Raw genomic sequence first — 22,548 nt, 5'->3', positions numbered from 1 at the left:
TAGCTCTGAATGTGTCCTGGAGAAGAAAACACTAGCTCACGCCTACCTGCTGGAAGGGATCCCAATATCAGAGTATAAGCCATTAAGCTAAGTAAAAGTCAGATCACCATAAGAATAAAAATATGAGAATATTTACCAAGAAATTTAAATCATCACCATTAGGGGAAGTTAGCAGAAAGTGATCCAAAAGATTTATACAGTGAATTGATTATTGTGATCCTCTGTGCATACTCAAATGTGTATCCTACTTCTGCTCTAATGTGAAAGTTTTGAATATATAGCATATAAGTCAGCACCAAATGTAGCATCACTGTCTCCTATAGTCCTCTGAAAACAACTCCATGGGATACAGCACAATTCTGACCCTTCCTTCTTTCACAAACCCTATCACTGTTACTCTGCAGGTAGCATTCACCCTAGCACTGAATGAATTTGTGGTATTCAAGTGACAATTTTCAAATGTAAGATGAGTTTGGATGTGACAATGGAAGAAATACCCAGTCCTTCCAAAGATAAAGCAACAATTCTAGGCTTTCTTACTTCCCATTCATCAACAAAGGACCCTGTCCTGGGATGCCAGAACTGAAGGAGCATCATTTTTATAATCTTGATTTGATTCTTACTATAAAATCTTTTGCCTGGCATTGGTGGTCCATGCCTTTAATCCCAGCACTCGGGAGGCAGAGGCAGGTGGATCACTGTGAGTTCAAGGTCAGCCTGGTCTCCAGAGCGAGTGCCAGCATAGGCTCCAAAGCTACACAGAGAAACCCTGTCTCAAAAAATAAATAAATAAAATAAAATAAATAAAAATAAAAATAAAAAAACCTTTTAGTGCATTGCTTTAAAATATAAAAGTCACAAGGAATGGGCTAGGTTTCTGAAAACATTTGACTTTTAGGATGGATAGAATGGGTATATAGGTTAACTGAATAAATAAGAAGGGATTTTTTAATTTTTTTTATTATTTATATGCTCAGGTTCCCTGTGTCTGTTTAAGTGCTTGGTGAATGTATTCTCCATGCACCAGTTGGTCTGAGTGCAAGGCTAGAAGAACAACTTCAGTTATTATAATTGTACATTCAAACCATCCATTCCTTAAATAGCAGCCATAAAGACAGGCAGGGAATAGACTTTTTATATCCATCATGTACATAGTGAACATTTTTGTTAATGACTTTATCTTTGAAAACCTGCCTTATATTTCTTTTAATCCTGGCTTCTCTAAGCAAAGAAAAAATGGACTGAACTATATTGGTGACATTAGAGTAAATATGTATTATCTGTGGCTAAGTTCTTTCACAGAGGAACAGACTCAGTGAAATACAGTGCAATTCCTATATTAACTTTAATGACCCTCTCTCAGAGCTTGGATGCTCGGAGAGTTTTAAAGGCAGGTAGCTTGGACGCCAGCTGAGGTTTCCTTGGCTCAGTCAGATTAAGCAAAGAAACACTTGTGAGGCTTTATTAGCACACACAATTTAGCAGGGTAACAGTCTGGCTTCTCCATTTCATGGGTTGGTTGCTTACTGGTAATATCATTCCTGAGAGAATTCAGGACTTTTAATTATGCTGTGAATAGTTTACAGTATTGAGCTACGGAATGAAAATTAAACTGAGGACATTTTATTTGTGCACTGGTTAATTAAATAGCAGACAACAGCAAGCTAGACTTATAGAAAACCTCAGCAGATTTGGTTTGCCAACCATGTGTGAAAATATTTTTCCTTTTTTATTTCCCATTAGTAGCCTACTGTGATGAAATGTAACTGATTCAAAAATGGGTTTTGAAGTTATACCTAGGCATATAGTGTGGTCCAAGGACATTTAAACACTTGGGAGGTATTCACAATCCACAATAAATATGCTCCATCTTTTTAGTTTATATTAAATGGATAAATCATGACTCTTGAAATTGCATCTTGTTGCTAACTTACAATTTATCTAAACAATATAAAAAGAAGTGTTTTTAGATGGAGTAATACATTTTCTTTTCATAGCTGATGAATAATATACTATCCGGTATTAGAAAATAAGAATACATTTTGTGGGAGCTTGATTACTAACCTGATATGCCTCTGGAAATCCTCAGCTATGGTTAGGTAAATTGTAATTATAAAACCTGACAGAACACGTGGGTTGTGCTAGATGATAGTAATTCAGTTTTCTTTCTTAAGAATCCTTTTCCAAATAAAAATATGATCAGTTAATGAAATCACTTGACATCCTTCAGTACCATCCCTTTGTAAGTGAAAAGATCCAAATATGAAAACAGGTGTAATAGATTCTGGAGGTTTCTGGTCCCTTCCATCTGTGTTATATACAGCCCATCACCAGGGTGGATCAGCTCTCTTTTTCCTCAGATATTGCAATAATGCATTCCTCCTTTAGGTTGAATTGTAAATGAATTCTTCCTTTCTTGAAATGTAATACCAATTTTAAGTCCTGAAAAAAATATATAATAAAGTATATATATATATATATATATATATAATAACTAAATATTTATAATTTATGTCTTTGACTATTTTTTATTTTATGTTGTATTTATTTGAGTTTTGCCCTCACTGTTTGCACACCACATGCATGCCATGTCTGCAGATTCTAGAAGGGGAAATATAATTCCCTGCGAGTAAAGTTACAGAGAGTTGTGAGCTGCCATGTGGATGCTGGGAATCAAGACTGAGTCATTTGGCAGAGCAGCTGAGCCATCTTAACTGCTGAGTCATCTCTCTAGTCCACACTTAAGATATTTTGACTGAGAGTCTCCTATTATCTTTTCATAAATGTGGGTACCTCTGGAATTCTTATTTTAGCACCACGTTTGGCTATCATAATTTTTCAAGGACTGAGCTGCTTAAGAGGGCAATCAGAAGTGTGTAGGAGCTCATATAATTTCTGTCAACTGTAATGCGTGCTAGCAGATGCTTGTTTTGATTATGGCTTAGGAGGCCACTAGGAAATAATGTGCTTATACATATCCATTGTTCTAACTGTCTTCTAATACCAACTGGCTAGCAGTAATGCTTAAACAAAAATTCATTATGGGCTAATTTTTAGTAAGAATCTTGATGTGTGACTCCATAATCATCGAGTTTGACACACCAGCAAGAAATATTAAGTAATTCTCCCACTACATTTATGTAAATAGTGAATAGAGGAAATATTGAATTCTCTGAAGCATTATATTTACACTTAAAATCTCAGATCTATAGCACTTATGTCTAAGTGGGTGGTTCAGAATGATGCTGAAGACAAATATCAAGTGAACTGTTTAAGTAGCCATATTTGAAAGGAAATGATTTAATGAAGAACCCTTCAGTGGTGCCATCATTCATGAAACTTAAACTCATAACTGGAGAAAGATGTCACCGGGTGTGCAATCCTCAAAACCCCAAGGTCATTCTAAATAATCAGTGAGTATGTTTTTCACGTTTAAGTACAAAATTTTACTAAAGGAGTTCCAATACAAAAAAGGTGATGCTAAACTGTCAATCCAGTGAAGACAAACTTCATCTTTGTCTCAGGAAGTCTTGAATCCACAACTTGACTATGGAGTCATTAGCTATGTGGAATAAGAAAGCATTATCCTGACTGTTGTATCCCCCTTAAAAACATAGCTATATTCCTGTGATAATATATGAAAATCCAAGATATAGCTGTGGAGAGACAGGGCCTAAACTGGTGTACCAAGAAAAAGAATTCTAAGATATGACCTTAAGTTTAATTCCCATAATCAGGATATTTATATTTTATATCTTTTTAAAGTTGATATGATCTCAGACATTAAGAAATGAATGTTTAATGAAGAATTTAAAGACTAAAATCTCTGTATGAAAAAACGTAAGTCAAAACAAATGGATAATATCACCTTAGATAATATTTGAGAAGAATAAATTCTTAAAAAGAAGAAAGATATGGGGGGGTAAGGGAGGACGGGAGGGAGAAGGGAACTTGGATTGTCATGTAAATCAATCTTGTTTCTAATTCAAATAAAAAATCTGAAAAAAACAAACAAAAGAAGAAAGATAAAAATATTATTAATATTCTTGGAGATGTAAGAGAACACACAGAAACACACACACACAACAGGATTGCAGGAATAACTTTAATACTGAATGCTCTGGTTCAGATCTCTTCCCAAATTCTTATTGAAATGTATTCTTATGTTGTTTAAATGTATTTACATATTTAAATGTATCTTGAGATCATAATATAATTACATCATTCCCCCTTCCTTTTTCTCCTTCCAAACCATCCCATGTACCTAGCATTTCTGTATTTCAAAGTCATGACCTCTTTTTCATTAATGGTTACTTCATGCACTTATGCATAACTAGATACACATATATTCCTAAGTATATCCTCCTTAGTCTTTATAATGTCAATTGTATGTATATTTTCAGAACTGACCATTTCATATTGGATAACAACTTGATGTACTCGTCTTTGGGGAGGGTTTCTCTCACTTTCGGTGTTCCTTAGTTGCCTGTAGTTATTTGATGACTGAATCCACCTGGTCTTTTTCCTGTTCACTTGGGCATGTCTATGTTGTTGTCCTTTGTCAGGTCATATTTGGGCAGTCATGCAGGTGATACTTTATGAATGCAGTTTCTGAGAATACTAGGAGGCACAGTCTCACAGTAAACTTTGTGATCATAGAGTTTGCCTCTCAAACTCTTTCTGCTCCTTCTTCTGAAATGTCCATTGACAAAAATACAAGCCAAAGATCACAGTTGTGCTAACCCATTCCTCTGTTTGAAAATAATACCTGACTGAACTTTTCTGACCTGCCATTGTGTTCTTTATCTGCCTCACCTTCACTGAGCAGATAATTTAGAATTTCTGTGCAGAATACTTAACATCAGACAAGTATGCTTGAGCACATGTTAGAAAAGAAAGGGCAACACATAGCGGTGCATGCCAGTGATTCCATGTCTCAGGAGGTTAGCACAGCAAGATCATGAGTTCAAGGCCAGACTGAGCTGCCACAGTGACAAGACCACTTTAGAAAGAAAAAGAATGAAAGAAATTGTGAGTACAAAATATTTTATAAAGAAAAGAAGACAAACAATATATACTTTATTCATGTCGATTTTTTCCGATGTTCATAAAATGAGTAATACAGCATTAACAGAAAGTCTAGTGAGGATATACGTCTCAAAGAGTACTTGTCAAAGTTAAGTTTTCTCGTGTGATAAATACCATGACTGAAAGTAACAGAAATTAAGGGTTTATTTCATCTTACAACTCAAAGGTCAAACCATCACTGAAGGAAGGCAGGATTGGAACATAAGGAAGGAACCCAGATATAGAACTGCAGCAGAAGCATGGAGGGTACTGATTATTGGTTTATTATACATGCCCTGTTCATCCTGACTTTCTAATCATCTCAGAGCCACTTGTCCAGTGGTGGCCAAAGAAAGTGTCCCACCCAAACTTAATCTAGTGAAACAATATGTCTCCTGGGATACCCTTTTTAAATTTTGAATTAGAAAAAGGTTGTTTTACATGTCAATCCCAGTTCCATCTCCCTCCCCTTCTCCCTTACCAACCTCACAACTAAATCCCTACCTATTACATATCCTTTCTGCTCCCCAGGGAGGGTAAGGCCTTCCATAGAGGGTCATCAGAGTCTATCATATACTTTGGGATATGTGTGTCTTGGCTCAGGGAGTATCCCTCTATGTGGAATAGGCTCCCAAAGTCCACACCTATGCTAGGGATAAGTACTGAACTACTACAGGAGGTCCCATAGATTTCCAAGGTCTCCTCACAGAAACCCACGTTCCTGAGGTGTGGATCAGTCCCATGCTAGTATTCCAGCTATCAGTCTGGGGACCAAGAGCTCCCTGATGCTCAGGTCAGCTGTTTCTGTGGGTTTCACCAGCCTGGTCTGGACACCTTTGCTCATCACTCATTCTTCTCTGCAACTGGATTCCACTTCAGTTCAGTGATGAGTTGTGGGTGTCTGCTTCTACTTCCACCAGCTGCTGGATGAAGGCTATAGGATGGCATATAAGACAGTCATCAATCTCATTATCAGGGGATGGATTTTCTTATATTGAACCATCCTTGCATCCCTGGGAAGAAGCCTACTTGATCATGCTGGATGATTTCTCTGATATGTTCTTGGATTAGATTTGCCAGTATTTTATTGAGTATATTTGCATCAATATTCATGAGGGTCTGTAGTTCTCTTTCTTAGTTGTGTCTTTCTGTGGTTTGGGTATTAAGGTATTGAAGCCTTGTAAAAAGAGTTTTGCAATGACCCTTCTGCTTCTATTGTGTGGAATACTTTGAGGAGAATTGGTTTTAGCTGTTTCTTGAATTTCTGGTAGAATTCTGCACTAAAGCCATCTAATCCTTGGCTTTTGTTTGTTTGTTTGTTTGTTTGTTTCAAGGTTTTGATTACTGCTTCTATTTAATTCGGGGTTATAGGTCTATTTAAGTTGCTTATCTGTTCTTGATTTAATTTTGGTAAGTGAAATCTGTCCAAAAAATTGTCCATTTCCCTTAGATTTTCAAATTTTGAGGAAAGCAGGTTTTTGAATTATGACCTGTTGATTCTCTGAATTTCCTCTGTGTCTGTTGTTATGCCCCCCTTTTCATTCCTGATTGTCTCCTGGGGTTTCTTAGGGAAGCCTTTGTGAAAGGTTGTAATACAGGAACATGGGTGACAACTCATGCAAACTGCATCCCCAGAGCTCTCTGCACAAGTTGCTTTTGGCTCTACTAAGGAGAGACTCCTCCCCTTTAGTGGGTGTTTATACTTTTATAACCTTGTGGAGGGGCCTTGGGAATCCTGTGATTTTAGAATTTTCCTATACCTTGTAGATTTCATGAGGTTTATTCATCATCCTCGTCTTCCCCCTCCCTACAGAGAGGAAATGTTTCAATATTCCCAAAAAACTGGGGTTCCCCACTGCCTTTCCCAGACCCACTTTAATTGTGGGGACTTGAAATTAGGCCTTGCTTTTAGAGGCAACATCACTTTCCAACAGGACCACAGTATAACCAAGCCTTTACCTCCATGGGCCTTTGCAAGGCATCAGCAAACAAACTACAGCAACCTATAAGGAATTATATTAATGAGAAGCTATAAAGGAGCAGAGGGTTTCGTCAATCAGAAATAGACATGGAAACCTCCAGACTCCCACACTAATGACCTTTAATGACTACTGATACTTATACAAGTCAATTATGTTAATAGAGTTATGGTTATACAAGTATTTATTTACAATAACCTGACTACAAAAATTATCAGAATAAGTTGACAATAATCTCATGGTGACAATCCATCAGATGCTCAGCCAAGTTTATTCTGAAAAAAAAAAAAAAAACTCACTGTTTTAGCATGACTGATTGTCCCCATTTTTGTCAGGGAGAGTTCAGACATTGGAAGTTAAGCAACATACATAGTTAGTGTGTGGACAATGCAATATTGGAGTTGGAGCCAACCCCAGGCCACCCTCTTCATCCTTCACACATTTGGCCTTGGTGAAGTCGGTTCCTTCACTCAACACAGGTCCCCACATGCTGCACTTCTGACAGACTTTGGTAGTTGATTTTGAAAGCTTACTAATGATAAAGCTTTTTGCTTTTAAATTCATATTAATCACTTAGAATTATTCAATTATTTAAAATTCTGAGTGCTAACATTCATTATAGGTTTCCAACAGGAATAATCCACAAAATATTGAATGGAAGAGTGCTTTAGAAACAAACAGCTATTCTGAGTAGAGAATGCTGTAAATCAGTGGAAAGCTGTTTATAATCATACTCTTGTGCTTGAAAGTCCCTGATTATGATGCTATTATTTCTGACAAAATTCAAGAGGGTTCTTCAGGTTAAGAAGGCAGTCACAAAAGCTTGACTATTAACAATGTATTGCCTAAAAAGAGATTTTTTTCTATTATTTAACAAAGCAAATTAATACTGATATCTAGGCATAGCCATGCAAGCATTATCATTTTTTCAGCTCATTTGCATCGTGCACACACGTTCCTTGGAGATTAAGACCATAAATCTTACTGTAGTCCTAACACGTACTGTGATGTAGTCATCTTGTCCTTCTGCTAAGAATACAAATGGTCCTAAGGTATGAGACATGTTCCTTCCTCTCATTTTAATATTCACTTTCTAAAATACATACTCATTCACATATGAAGAGATTAATAAGAGTTACCCTACCATGTGGTGAGATTGCCCCATTAGACTGAAGACTAACATATAAAAAGGCCAGTGACAGGAATGGGTTACATTATATGTCATTATTGCCATTGCTCTCACTTAGCCTCCAGATTTTTATGTAGAAGGAAGAAATAACACATCTGAGTGGAGAAATCAAGGTAATACTGACTTGAAAGCTTCTTCTTAACTGGCTAGTTTTCATATCACTGGAATTTGTTATGCATGCTATTGGAAGAGCTGGGAACCCCATGAATAACAACGAGTCTGGAAAGATAATGCTGACTGATGTAAAGGTAGTACAAACATCATAGGAATAACGAGACACATTTTCATTATTTATTATTTAAGGCCTGCTCCACAGGATGAAACCTGTACTTGACAGGTTATCAAGGCCAAAAACCTATAGCTAGGCAGGTCATAGGACCTAGGAAAGAACAAACTACTACTATTCTGCTAAGTGAACATAGTAAGGAACCAGTCTCTAATGAATTATCATACTCATAAATAGTCCATCTGTCAGCCCTCATCAGAGAAGCCTTTAGTTGTTAGCAGTATATGGCAATTAATACATAGATCCAGAACTGATCAATGCTCAGGAAACAGACAGGAAAGACAAGCAACCAGGGATAAGACTCCTTCAAGGCTATGTCCACAGTGACCTGATTCTTGCAATGCAGTCCTATTTTCTAGTTCCCACTACCTTCTCAAATGTTGTCACTAACTTCAGACCAGGTCCTTAACACATGAGCCTAGTAGAAGTATTTCACACTCAAACCATACTAACTCTAGTCACTCAGATGATAAGCAATACACATATATCTATCTCCTCTCATTATTCCAGTAATATATGCTGCATGATAACACTTGTTGGAGCAATTCAGAGCTTTTTACCATACCAAACAATGCAATAAATGATGGTAAAACACAAAGTAAATATTTGTGTGTGCTGACTAGTAACCAATTTGAGTAGAGGAGTGAATTCCAAAAGGGAATTCAATAATTTTTTTCTGATTATTCTCATTTTCAAAATAAGGTAACAAGATCCCAGGGTCCTCAGGGACTGACTCAGTCTGCCTGCAGAGAGACCAGAGGTGAGCTAATTCAGCCCCTAACTTGAGCCCACCCTGGCAAATCCCACCCTGGGATCTGCAGGAAGACAGGATCGGTCCCTGAGGATCCTGGGATCCTGTCTCTGCTGAGATCGCTGGGCCACTCCAGGCCCCTACAGAGTGCAGAGAGTCCAGAGGTGAGCTGATTCGGCCCCTAACTTGGGCCCAACTTCCATCTGCCCACCCTGGCAAACCCTGAGGACCAAGTAAGCCAGAGTATGCTGACATCTCTGAGCCAGTGCTGCTCTCACCCTCCTGGAGAGGGAGTGCCTCAGACCTGCCTGCACCCAACTTGAAACCCATGGGAGTATCAAAGTCAATTGTACACACCTGAAGAGAACACTGGACCCATACACACCAGGAAAGGAAGAGACACCAACTGTACCCACTGGAACAAGAGATGGGAAGGCAACAATATAAGAACACATCCAACAACCCAACAACAGGAAAACCAATATGACACCACCAGAGCCTAGAGACTACACCGGCAAAACATGAACATCCCAACACAGAAGAAGCAGAAGAGAGCAACCTTAAAAACAACTTCATGGAAATGATAGAGAATCTAAGAAAGGAAATAAGAAAATCCTTCGGAAAAATGGAAAAAAAGACAAACCAAAAGATGCAAGAAATCAAGGAAAGCCAAAAAAAAAAGACAAGAAAATACAATTAAACAGCTGAAGGAAACTGTTCAGGACCTGAACACTGAATTAGAGACAATAAAGAAAACACAAACTGAGGGAATGCTGGAAGTGGAAAAGCTTAGTAAACAATCAGGAACCACAGATGCAAGCATAACCAATAGAATACAAAAGATGGAAGACAGAATCTCAGACGCTGAAGACAAACTAGAGGAAATAAACTCGTCAAGCAAAGAAAATCTGAAGTCTAACAAATCCATAACACAAAATATTCAGGAAATTTGGGACACTATGAAAAGACCAAACCTAAGGATAATAAGTATAGAATAAGGTGAAGAAACCCAACTCAAAGGTGCAGAAAACATATTCAACAAAATCATAGAAGAAAACTTTCCCAACCTAAAGAAAGACATGCCAATGAAAGTACAAGAAGCCTACAGAATGCCAAATAGAGTGGACCACAAAAGAAAGTCCCCTCGTCACATAATAATTAAAACACCGTATGTACAGAATAAAGAAAAAATACTAAGAGCAGCAAGGGAAAAAGGCCAAGTAACATATAAAAGCAAACCTATCAGAATTCCACCAGACTTCTCAATGGAAACTCTGAAAGCTAGAAGGACCTGGATAGATATTCTACCAACTCTGAAAGAACATGGATGCCAGCCCAGACTACTATACCCAGCAAAGCTTTCAATCACTATAAATGGAGAAAACAAGATATTCCATGACAAAACCAGATTTAAACAATATGTAACCACTAATCCAGCCCTACAGAAAGTACTGGAAGGAAAACTCCAACCTAAGGAAATTAACTACACTCACATAAACATAAGCAATATATAATCCCACTCTACAAAAATATAAAATAAAAGGCAGGGTAAATCCACATACAATACCAGTACCAACAACAAACCAAAAACAAACAAGAATAAACACTGAATGGAACTTAATTTCCCTCAATATTAATGGTCTTAACTTGCCTATAAAAAGACATAAGGTAACAGATTGCATACGAAGACAGAATCCATCCTTCTGCTGCATACAAGAAACACACCTTGAATTCAAAGACAGACATTACCTCAGAGTAAAGGGTTGGGATAAGATACTCCAATCAAATGGACCCAAGAAACGAGCTGGGGTAGCTATCCTTGTATCTAACAAGATAAACTTCAAACTAAAATCAATCAAAAGAGATGAAGAAGGTCATTTCATATTCATCACAGGAAAAATCCATCAGGAAGAAGTCCCAATTCTAAATATCTATGCCCCAAATACAAAGGCACCAACATTCGTAAAAGAAACATTATTAAAACTCAAATCACAAATAAGGCCTCACACAGTTATAGTGGGAGACTTCAACACCCCACTCTCACCACTGGAAAGGACCACCAGACAGAAACTTAACAAAGAGACAGAGTAACTAACAGAAGTTATGACCCAATTGGGATTAACAGACATTTATAGAACTTTCTATCCAAACACAAAAGAATATACCTTCTTTTCAGCATCACATGGAACCTTCTCAAATTCGACCACATTCTTGGTAATAACAAACCTCAACAGGTACGAAAAAATTGGAATAATCCCCTGTGTCTTTATCAGACCACCATGCTTTAAAGATAGAAATCAAAAACAAATCAAAGTGTAAAAAACCTACCAACTCATGGAAATTGAACAACACACATTTGCAACATTCCTGGGTCAAGGAAGAAAAAAAGAAAGAAATTACAGACTTCCTAGAATTCAATGAAAATGTTGACACAACATACCCAAACTTATGGGACACTTTGAAAGCAGAACTAAGAGGAAAGTTCATAGCTCTAAGTGCTCACATGAAGAAACTAGAGAATAGCCACACAAGAGATCTGACATCACAGCTGAAAGCTCTAGAAAAAATAGAAACAAATTCACCCCAGAGGAGCAGACACCAAGAAATAATCAAACTGAGAGCAGAAATCAATAAAGTCCAAACAAAGAAAACAATTCAAAGAATCAATAAAATAAAGAGTTGGTTCTTTGAGAAAATAAACAAAATAAACAAACTGTTATCCAAATTAACCAAAAGGCAGAGAGAGATCATGCAAATTAACAAAATCATAAATGAAAGGGGGGACATAACAACAGACACTGAAGAAATCCAGACAATCTCGAGGTCATACTTTGAAAATCTGTACTCCACAAAATTGGAAAATTTAAAGGAAATGGACAGTTTTCTGGATAGTTATCACTTACCAAAACTGAATCAAGAACAGATAAACAACTTAAACAGACCTATAACCTCTAAGGAAATAGAAGCAGTCATCAAAAGTCTCCCAACCCAAAAAACCCGGGGCCAGATAGATACACTGCAGAATTCTACCAGATATGCAAACAAGTGCTAATACCAATACTCCTCAACTTGTTCCACAAAATAGAAGCAGAAGGGACATTGCCAAACTCTTTCTACGAGACTACAATAACCTTGATACCCAAGCCACACAAAGACACAATTAAGAAAGAGAACTACAGACCAATATCCCTCATTAACATTGATGCAAAAATTCTCAATAAAATCCTTGCAAATCGAATACAAGATCATATCAGAGAAATCATGCAACATGATCAAGTAGGCTTCATCCCAGAGATGCAAGGATGGTTCAACATACAAAAATCCATCAATGTAATCCACCATATAAACAGACTGAGAAAAAAAAAAAAACCACATGATCATTTGCTAGATGCTGAAAAGGCCTTTGACAAAATCCAACACCCCTTCATGATAAAGGTCTTGGAGAAATCAGGGATAACAGGAACATACCTCAACTTAATAAAAGCAATATACAGCAAGCCGACAACCAACATCATATTAAATGGAGAGAAACTCAATGCAATTCCTCTAAAATCAGGAAAAAGACAAGGCTGTCCACTCTCTCCATACCTCTTCAATATTGTCCTTGAAATCCTAGCTAGAGCAATAAGACAACAGGAGATCAAAGGAATACAAATCAGAAAGGAAGCAGTCAAATTCACTGTTTGCAGAAGGTATGATAGTCTACATTAGTGACCCGAAAAACTCTACCTGGGAACTCCTACAGCTGATAAACACCTTCAGCAAAGTGGCAGGATACAAGATTAATTCAAAAAAATCCGTAGCCCTACTATACACCGATGACACATTGGTGGAGAAAGAAATCAGAGAAACATCACCCTTTACAATTGCCACAAACAACATAAAATACCTTGGGGTAACACTAACCAAAAATGTGAAAGACCTGTACCATAGAATTTTGAGTCTCTAAAGAAAGAAATTAAAGAAGATACCAGAAAATGGAAAGAACTCCAATGCTCTTGGATAGGTAGGATCAACATAGTAAAAATGGCAATTTGCCAAAAGCAATCTACAGATTCAATGCAATCCCCATCAAAATCCCAACACAATTCTTCACAGACCTTGAAAGAACAATTCTCAACTTTATATGGAGAAACAAAAGACCCAGGATAGCCAAAACAACCCTGTACAATAAAGGAACTTCTGGAGGCATCACCATCCCTGACTTCAAGCTCTATTACAGAGCTATAGTCCTGAAAACAGCTTGGTATTGGCACAAAAATAGACTGGTAGACCAATGGAATAGAATTGAAAACCCTGATATTACCCCACACACCTATGAACACCTGATTTTTGACAAACAATCCAAATTTATATGATGGAACAAAGAGAACATCTTCAACAAATGGTGCTGGCATAACTGGTTGCAGACATGTAGAAGACTGCAGTTAGACCCCAGCCTATCGCCTTGAAGAAAACTTAAGTGAAAGGTTTATGTTGGATCAAAGATCTCAACATAAATCCAGTTACACTGAACGTATTAGAAGACAAAGTGGGAAATACCCTTGAATTTATAGGTAGAGGAGACCGCTTCCTGAACATTACACCAATAGCACAGACACTGAGGTCAATAGTTGATAAATGGGACCTCCTGAAACTGAGAAGCTTCTGTAAGGCAAAGTCAGCAAGACAAAACCACAGCCCACAGACTGGGAAAAGATATTCACCAACCCCACATCTGACAGAGGGCTGATATCCAAAATATACAAAGAACTCAAGAAGCTAGTCTCCAAAATGCCAAACAACCCAATTAAAAAGTGGGGTACAGAACTAAATAGACAATTCTCAATAGAGGAATCTAAATTGGTTGAAAGGCACATAAGAAAGTGCTCAACATCCTTAGCCATCAGGGAAATGCAAATCGAAACAACTCTGAGATACCATCTTATTCCTGTCAGAATGGCCAAAATCAAAAACACCAGTGACAGTTCATGTTGGAGAGAATGTGGAGAAAGGGGAACACTCCTCCACTGCTGGTGGGAGTGCCAACTCGTACAGCCAATTTGGAAATCAGTATGGCCACTCCTCAAAAAAATGGGAATCAGTCTACCACAAGATCCAGCAATCCCACTCTTAGGCATATACCCAAAAGAAGCACATTCATACAACAAGGACATATGTTCAACGATGTTCATAGCATCACTGTTTGTAATAGCCAGAAACTGGAAGCAGCCTAGATGCCCCTCAATCGAAGGATGGATAGTGAAAATGTAGTACATTTACAGAATGGAGTACTGCTCAGCGGAAAAAAAACAATGGAATCTTGAAATTTGCAGGAAAATGGATGGATCTAGAAGAAACCATTCTTAGTGAGGTAACCCAATTGCAAAAAAGACAATCATGGTATGTACTCACTCATATGTGGATTTTAGACACAGAGTAAGGATTTCCAGCCTACAATCCACACTGCCAAAGAAGCTAATAAACATGAAGGTCCTTAAGAGAGACATACATGGTCCTCTGGAGAAGGGGAGAGGTTCAAGATCTGCTGAGCAAATTGGGAGCAATGGAGGAGGGGGAAGGGAGCTAGGAGAATGAGAAGGGGAGAGGAAGAGGGATGCCGAGGACATGAGGGAGCAGAAAATATGAGTCAGGGGAAGAATACACGATAACAAGAATGGAGATATCATAATAGAGGGAGACATTTTTGGTTTACAGAGAAATCAGGCACTAGAGAAATGTCTGGAGATCTACAAAGATGACACCAGCTATCTATCTCAGCAACGGAGGAGAGGCTACCTTAATGCCCTCCCCTGATTATGAGATTGAAGACTGACTTACATGCCTTCATCTCCCAGCTGGTGGAAGTAGAAGCAAACACCCATAACTAATCACAGATCTGAACTGGAACCCAGATGCAGAGAAGGAACAGGTGAAGAGCACAGAGGTCCAAACCACGCTGGTGAAACCCACAGAAACAGCTGACCTGAACATCCGGGATCTCTTGCTCCCCAGTCTGATAGCTGGAACACCAGCATGGGACTGATCCAGACCCAAGGATCATGGGTTTCTGTGAGGAAACCACAGAAATCTATGGGACCTCCTGTAGAAGCCCAGTATTTATGCCTAGCATAGGTGTGGTCTTTGGGAGCCCAGTCCACATAGAGGAATACTCCCTGAGCCAAGACACACGGGGGTGGGCCTAGGCCCCCTAACCCAAAAGAAACGAAAGATTCTAATGACACCCTATGGAAGGCCTCACCATCCAGGGGGCGCAGAAAAGATATGTGATAGGTAAGGTTTTAGTTGGGGGACGGGTAGGGGAGGACGTGTGGGAGAAGGGAAATGGGATTGTCATGTAAAACAATGCTGTTTCCAATTCAAATTAAAAAAAGTTGGAAAGAAAAAAGAAGAGAAAATGGAGCTGGGCATTGGTGGCACAAGCCTTTAATCCCAGCACTCGGGAGGCAGAGGCAGGCAGATCTCACAGAGGTGAGTTCGAGACCAGCCTGGTCTCCAGAGCGAGTGAGGCTCCAAAGCTACACAGAGAAATCCTGTCCCGAAAAATGGAAAAAAAAAAAAGAAGAAGAAGAGAAAATGATATTGGGAATACGCAGATTCCAATAGTCATCAGGGTCTATCAAAATACATAATCACGTTAAAATGACAGAAAGAACATGCAGGAACAGAAGAGATATGCTGGTGGAGAGAGAGCCAATATAAAATGGTTGAAATACCATGGGCCCTTTAAAATGCAAGAGGGGTAAAACCAGGTTTACAAGGCTAGTCAAGTAAATAAATAGTCAAGTAAGTGAATGGTTTAAAAATAAAAGAAATATCTTAAAAGGTAAATTTTCTCTTTCAAAGCAAGAACTGATTCCAGCTATAGATGACTTTTAAAAAATTAGATTGTTTGATTTGTTAATCATTTAAACTAAAAAAATAAAATACATGCTTGAACATTAAAAAAAAACAAAATAAGGTAACAAATATACCATCCATTATCAGATTTGATTAATACCCTCAGGACTTCCAACATGTGTAGATAAAACTATAAGAAACAATATAGAGATTAAAATATTTTAAACAGCATTTATTTTTATAGAAATGAACGTCAGGACAAGGAGAACTAACTGTGGTTTCTTTATGCATTGATGGAATTATTCTGTGTCACTGTGACTGAATACCATGGTTTATACATCCTGGCATGAATGTGGCAAAGTTACCTCCCTAGAATGTCAAAGAGAGCTATTCTTGTTACCATTATATATGATATGCAATGTCCAATGATTTGTTTTCACTTTTTATACCAAATATGAAAGTGTGTGTTAAGATTTAAAAGTGGTGTCAGAAAAGTTTACAAAGTGCATTTCATCACCTAATGATGTTTTAAAGTGTGCTTTTCACACCTGTACCTATCATGGATGAAAATCTGTAATGTTGACTCCACTAGGGAAATCCAAGGTCTTGGAACACACTATAACACATAGTTCTACCATTCATGGAGCTGTAAACAACTAGCATGAACTTCATTAATATAATAGCATTCTCTATGCTCCAAAGTTGTCAGAACAGAACTGAATCACATGGACCTTGGATTAGTTAATTAAACCTAGTTTCTTCCTATCATTTTTTCAGACACAAGGGTGAAATTAACGTCTTTACTTGTTTATCAGTCAGTATTGTAATCGGCTGCCACAGGGTCACAAGAATGTCTTCAAGATTTGATAGGCAAAAATGTGAAGTTAACTTCTGTGAAGAATAGTCACTGACCTGATATCATGATATTAAAAGAAGAAATGATTTTTTCAGTGGGAAAATAATGCATTTCAATATGGGCAATTAACACTTAAAGGTCTTTTAAGTAGTGGAAAATATTTGACTTTGACATGTGGTTGTGAGCATAAATTATAGGTTTCATTCATGATTTATCTCCATGGAAATTATAATGAAAGACTGACCAAATTATATAGGAATATCTACAAGAGAGATTTTGATCATAGAAATAATACTGGAAGAATGGAAGAAGGCACCTTCTAAAGCAAGTCATTGTTTCTTCTTCATCTTTCAGTGTCTCCAATGCAACCATGCATTTTCTAATATAAAGCTTTAAATTATTTCCCTCAAAGTGGTAAAGGTAATGTGAAAATTACAATGAAGATGTCCAGCATTTTTGGAATGTTATCAAATGAACATAATTTAAATTTTTAAATTCATTTTAATTAGTAATTCAATGTATTTTTATTTAAAGTAACTATTGGTTAATTGTTGGCATGCTGAAGCTGTGAACATATTGTATGATTCATATGTTATTAAATGAAAGTGGCATAATGGATGCTTTAAATATTTTCATTCAAAATTTCCCATCTGTGGCACTAAATAAATTGCTAAGATACAAAGAAAAGCAAAGTGGAAAAAAAGTAGATTCATCACATAAAGTCAATAATTTGTCTAAAGAAAATATTCAGCAAATGAGAAATGAGAGTCCCCCTGGGAAATACAAGATGGATTAAATGTCCCTGTCATATATTTCAAATCTTCACACAATTTCAAGACAATTAACAGACTATGACAATTTGAAGAAATAATTCTGTATGATTTTTGGCAAAGCTGTCAAACTCCTCCTCCAATAATTTATAATACAGTACAACTGAAGCTTGAAAGTCTAATGCTGGAGAAAGAATAGACAGCCAAACTAAAACAAATAATTTTCATAAGGAAAATTAGACATAAACAGGGTCAAGTCTTCCATCTGGCATGAACAAGCTATTGCACAGCCAGTAAACAGGCTAAAAACGGCCAAGGAGCCTCACAGTAGAATATGTTTCTATGAGGCTCCAAAGCCTAAAGTTACAAACTTTCAAGTCTGTACTGATCGTATCCTGGGGAAAAGGCTAAACAGCCTCGATTTTGTTTAAAGAGCATGCAGAAAATATATCATGTGCACCCATACAAGGACTCTGTATCTTATGACAGACATAACTAAGTAACCATGATTATTGGTGCAATAGTCATAATAGCAAGGAAATGAAAGCAATAACCAGCATCAGATGAATGTACAATGAAAATTACACACACACACACACACACACACACGTGTGTGTGTGTGTGTGTGTGTGTGTGTGTGTGTGTGTGTGTGTGTATTTTGCCAAGCTGTGACTGTTTATTAACAGACCAGTTTACAAAAATACCATGGGCAACACCTTAGTTCATCCATCTAATAAACCTGTTTATCTGGTCTTCCCTGTTGCCACCATTGCCACCTTCCACAAAATGAGTTGTCTTTTTCTTCATTCTTCCTCATAGAGAAGATCATTTCAAGGGCCACAGGAAGTTATTCGCTTCCTTGAAGCATTTCCCAACAGTATAGATCTCATTAGTTAGATCCTCTGTGCAAATGATGCCATATTTACCAAGAGATGGAACAGTCAAGTAACTGTCTGTCAAGGCAATGCTCTTCTTACTGATTTTGCCATAGCTGTACTTGTAGATGAGCTCATTTACTGACTTCAGGTTGGGGTAACCACATGCAATGTATGGTTCCACAATTCTCAGCATGCTAATTGAAGCCTTCTTGAGCTTAACAAAGGTGCCATTGAAGATTTGACAAAGATGGAGCAGCTACAACAACTTGCAGACCTTTGGGCTTACACCACTGATACCTGGAATTCAGATGACTAATGCCAGCTTGGGTTCTGCAGGCATGTAGAAGTTTCCAGCTTTCCTTGCCTTCCTAGCCATGCGAATCTCTGACCAGTACATCTGCCTGTATTCCTTGCGGTAATGTTTTGCATTTTCATAGTAGAAGCTTCCTCCGTGCCTTCTGCAGTGTCTTCAGTGCAAACTTTTTCCAAAAGTGCTTCACCTTCTATTCTGCAAAAGTCTTTTGCTTTTTCTTAAGGGTTTCTGGCACAGCAGTAACAGTTTTTTTTTTTTTTGGTTGTTTTTTTTTTGTTGTTGTTTTGTTTTGTTTTGTTTTTTTCTCAGCCTCCATGGTTCCAGTTGGAAAAAAAAAGAGAGAGAGAGAAGCGTGTGTATTATACACACACATGATGAAATTTTATTTAGTCATTTGAGCATAATGAAAAGTAAAATGATGGAATTTGCTGAAAAATGAATGGAACACTCATTATATTAACATATATTAACAAATCATAATGCCAATATATAAAAACACTTATGACATTATTGTAAGATGCCCCAGAAAGCTCAGAGCTCCAGGATCTTAGCCCAGGACTGCAGCCACCCCAATCTCCATGCGGAGGCGGAAGCTTGATGCAAACTGCATGAGACTTTATTATAGTTGCTTAATGAGCAAACCCCATGTTAGCTCAGGTCTTTCATCCACCCACCATGGCGGTTGGCTAGAAAGACTGCTCAAAGCAGCTGCATAGAGATCTTATAGGGAAGCGTTAAAGGGAGTGTCTAGGAGTACGCACAGGCTCAGGATTGGTGTGCCTCCAGGCTTGGAGGGTTTGCCCTGTGTTTATTGGCCAACTGGTTGTTATGGCCCATAGGCCCTCCCAGAGTGGTTGCTATGCTCTGTGCATCATTGCTGTGCACTTGTCCGTAAAGCACACCCAGAGCCATAAAGCATAGCACCATCAGCTAACTTCTGATTGGTTCCTTGCTATGAGGCAGGCATCTGACCTCTTTGTGACCAAGGCAAGGTCAGACAAGCACGTGTTCTGCTGTTATGGCTGCCGAAATGGGGAGCTGGTCCCTTCAATTATATTAAGCAATGAAACTCAGTCTCAGGAAGATGAATACCATATTTTCTCTCTCATCAGTGGGTGCTTTCTAGATGCCTATCCAGTTGGGAACAGTCATTAGACTGAGAGTAGAAAGAGGTTTAAAGGGAGGAGAGGGACTAATAAAACAAAGTAGAAGATGGGTACTGATGACAGAAGGGTAGAGAAAGAAAGGTTATTGGACCAGGAGGGTAAATGGGGGTGTAAAATCAAACAGAGTGAAGTATGTCTCAAAAGTCCATACAACTTTTAAAAAGTGACATAATTTTTTTAAAAATGTATTTTTAATTTAGTAAAAGGACAAATTGTTAGAAAACAATATGCTATTATTTTTTTATTTAGAAACAATCTTATTTTATATATCAATCCTGATTCTCCCTCCCATCCTTCCATGCCCCTCATGAAACCCACAACCCGCCCCCACCCACTCCTCAAGGATAGTGGAGGATCATCAAAGTCTGTCATGTCCTTACAGGGAAGGCCTAGGTGTTGTAGTCCCAGGCCATCTCAGCCCTAAGCCATTGCAGCCATGAGGTTCTGCCTGTGTTGGGGAGCCTGGGATTGGAACCTCCTAGCAACCCAGCAATAAAGACCAAACACAGGCATCTTGTCATCTTTAGAGAGCTCTCAGTTCCATGCTGTTAAACTAGAGTTTCTTGTTTGTTTAGCATCTTCTTGGCTGTTTCTTAACCATGTTTCTATGGCTATGAGGAGGCCATTTCTATCCTTCTGTTGACCCGTCTCTGCCCAATGACTCCTCATTCTCTGTCCTTACTTGTTATTAACACACCTAGCCCCTTCTGCCCAGGTGCAGGCCTGTTCAGATGCTTAGGCCTGTAGAGATGCAAACTAGGAGGCATTCTATACTGAGACTATGGTAAACAATAGCAGGTCTGCTAGCATTAGCAATACAATAGTGGGCTGGAGCTCCTGGGTTCTCCTGTTTAGTGAAAAAGGAGGCTGGACCTCAAGACATTCCATAATGGAACTTTTCTATGGTCCCCAACACCTAGGCCCTCTTTCGTATATCTGGGCTGCAATAGTATTTTATGAGAGATTTTCCACCCGGTTCTGCAGCCACCTTGCCCCAAATGAACGCACAAGATTTATGTTAATTATGAAACTGTTGGCTGCTGGTTTTGAATTCTTTTTGGCTAACTCTGACTTAATTAACCCATTTCTATTGACCAAAGTATTTCCAAGTGGTTTTATCTTACTGGAGAAAGGTTCAGGATGCCCTTACTCCCCTGGCATCCTACACTTCTACTGTTCAGTGTCTCAGAAGAGAAGAGAAGACAAGAGAAGACAAGAGAAGACAAGAGAAGACAAGAGAAGAGAAGAGAAGAGAAGAGAAGAGAAGAGAAGAGAAGAGAAGAGAAGAGAAGAGAAGAAGAGAAGAGGAGACAAGAGGAGAGAAGAGAAGAGAAAGCAATTTACTGTTTGTCCCTATTTATGTTCTTATTCTGCCTAGCTATGTCACTTCCTGCCTGGGCAATCAGCCAATCAGTGTTTTATTCATTAACTAATGAGAGAATCATACACAGAAGCACTTCACCCATCATCGCCTCTTTTCTGTCTAAAGAATGGTTTTAACTTTAACATAGTAAAATTATATATAGCAAAACTGTTATCCAATAAGAACTATAGTAACAATATTTAGTTCATTAAAATTTAGTAAGATTTAAAGAAAATATTCTATCATCTATCCTATCTTTGTGAGTCTAAGTTTTATATGTAACTTACCTATTATCATAACTAATGAAAACTATAACCATAACTACCTTTCTTCAACTCTATCAAAGACCACAGAAGTCTAGTATATAAACTCTAGAATTGACAGAGACATCTTGCTACCTGGACAGTCACCCAAAGTTCCCCTGTAACATTGGGGCATCCATTTTCAGCCTATAGGCCATAGTGTGTCTGGCAGACTTCTCAGCAAAGCAGGAAACTTTAAACTGTCTGCCTGCAAAGGCAGTTTGTCAGTCATTTTTTGGTGTCCTGTAGAATATCGGCAGACTCTTTTATGAAGCAGGAGCCCTTCAGACTGTCCCATCTTGTTTTGCAAGTTCAGCAGCCACAATCTTGTGGGTCCTGCATGTCCAGTCTATACAGCATAAAACATTTCAAGCAAGAACAGTTTCTTATCCATATGGCTATTTTTGCCATGTCAAAGGCAAACTCCATAACAAGATTCTTCGATGCCCATCTTCCTCTCTGAAGTAATTGGTTTTGCCAAGAGCAGTTGTGTCTCACTGTCATGAAAAACCCTAAACCATTTTAAATGCCATATTCTGAAGGTCTTTAAATGGATTGAAGACTATCCATCTCAAATATATCTCTATATCTCTAGAAAACCTAACTAACATAGCTATAAGTTTTGACTTTTATAGGTGACTATATAATCTATACTTAATTATACATTAAGTTATAATTTTTGAATAAGCTGCATAAACACAATACCTAAACAAGGGGAGAAATATAGATATAACAAAATTGACCTTAAATTTGTATCAATAAATGAAAATGCATCCCAATACAAAATA

At 38.0% G+C, this 22,548-nt stretch overlaps 1 pseudogene; it reads right to left on the bottom strand.

Annotated features, from left to right (window-relative positions):
• Window positions 1-18,455: 18,455 nt before the first annotated feature.
• Window positions 18,456-19,182, bottom strand: LOC100767832 (annotated as a pseudogene).
• Window positions 19,183-22,548: the final 3,366 nt, after the last annotated feature.

The sequence above is a fragment of the Cricetulus griseus genome, assembly GCF_003668045.3.
Source record: "Cricetulus griseus strain 17A/GY chromosome 1 unlocalized genomic scaffold, alternate assembly CriGri-PICRH-1.0 chr1_0, whole genome shotgun sequence".
NCBI classification, from domain to species: Eukaryota; Metazoa; Chordata; class Mammalia; order Rodentia; family Cricetidae; genus Cricetulus; species Cricetulus griseus.
The sequence above is the reverse complement of the archived record's forward strand: the minus strand, read 5'-3'. Positions and strand labels throughout refer to the sequence as shown.